Source organism: Phoenix dactylifera, chromosome 3 (genome assembly GCF_051530095.1).
Source record: "Phoenix dactylifera cultivar Ajwa chromosome 3, Ajwa_hap1_PhDact_Kaust_v1.1, whole genome shotgun sequence".
In the NCBI taxonomy this organism is placed as follows: domain Eukaryota; kingdom Viridiplantae; phylum Streptophyta; class Magnoliopsida; order Arecales; family Arecaceae; genus Phoenix; species Phoenix dactylifera.
Genome location: NC_143192.1, coordinates 42,941,400 through 42,943,117, shown reverse-complemented (window position 1 = coordinate 42,943,117; position 1,718 = coordinate 42,941,400).

Below are 1,718 nucleotides of genomic sequence, written 5' to 3'. Positions count from 1 at the left end.
GCGAAGTTTTTCTCTAACTAGCTGCAATGCATGCGAAAATGTATGTGGTTGCTAAATTTGCAATTCCTGGCCTATACTATCAAGTATGCAAGACTTCTAATTAGCTGACAAGAACTTGGATCACTTACCCGATCTCCTACATCCCTCTTTTATTTGTAAGTTTTGATACTTGAGAAAATCTGCTGTTTTGCATCCAACAGTCCAAATCATGAAGAATATAGTAATTGGGTGGGCAAAGAAGAACGGAGTATAGCAACTTTCTTTTAAGAATGTAATCATCCTGTTATTGTTTCTATCATTTTCCTAATTCTGAATTATAGTCATTTTTCCAAAAGGCATGTAAGTTTTAATTGTAAAATAAATAATCCGAAATATTTGTATATACCAAGATACGTTAGCCGGGTACAAAAAATTAGTCTTCTTATTCTTGATCTTAATGCAAATCTAATACATGTTCAACCGAAAAAATAGCCAACCTTGACGTGACAAGACATGATCATGCAAGTAGCTATTCATCCATAAATCTGGATCCAATTTAAAATTTTCAATCTAAATAATTTGCGTAAAATAAACTTTGCTTGATTTTGATCCTTATCTTTCAACACTAGTTTACGCTTTGATTTTAATCATTTTTAAGTTATATTGGATTTGAAGATTCTGTTGTCTTTTTTTGGGTTAGTATGGTCGATCTTTCAATTTAAATACAACTCAAGTAGGCAGTCAAATGAGCAAGCTACTTGTGTATCACCTCGGGTGTCGCCATGGCACTCCTTAATATTATTTTATTAGAATATAGAAGATATTTTGACCATTTTAGAAAATTTTGTTCTTAATGGATTAGTTGCGAGTGAACTATGGATTGACATCCTCTGTTATTTTTTATTATTTTTCTGAATGGTGCGGGGCCAAGCCGCCTCCCCCGTCCCTTCTTCCTTTTCCCCGTCTGTAGCGGCAATGACCCTGCAACCCCCTCCTCCTCCTCCTCCTCCTCCACCCTCGGCGATGACCCAGCCGCCCTCCTACCCTCGGCGATGCCCTCCTCCTCCTCAGCAATGACCCAGCCCCCTCTCCTCCTTTCCCACCCTCGGCGACGACCCAGCCTCCCTCCTCCGCCGCTGCCCTCGGCGGTGACATACCCCCACTCCTCCTCCTCGGCCTCTTCCCTGTCTGTGGCGGCGACGACCGGCCCCCATTCGAAACAATTACCAGACCTGCTACCAAGTTCAATACAAAAATAATTGTGAAGTTTGAAATATCCGGCTACAGCCGGTTGATCAGGGAAAGGGCGGTGTAAAAAACAAATATATCCTTCGGAGTATCGAGTCTATACTTTATTTATAGTTTGAGGGGCAAATAATCAGTAGTTGGATTAAAATCCAAGGGATGGAAACCCTGACGCCTACATCACACACAATCCCATGATCCGACCGCCCTCCCTTCCACTTTTCCCTCTTCTTATCCCAATCCCAGCGTAGCATACAATGACCTAATCGCTGACACCTGCTGCCGCTGCGCGCCGCCAAAGCTCACCAATTCGCCACCCACCAACCTCGTTGGCACCTCCTCCTCGTTGTCAACGCCAGCAGTATCGTGGCCCGTCACTGGCCCGTCTCCCCCTGCGCTAAATATACATCATCTAATATTTTAATATACATCTCTAAATAAATTAATATATAATTTTTTAAAATATAATCTTTATCGGTATATACTATTTGATC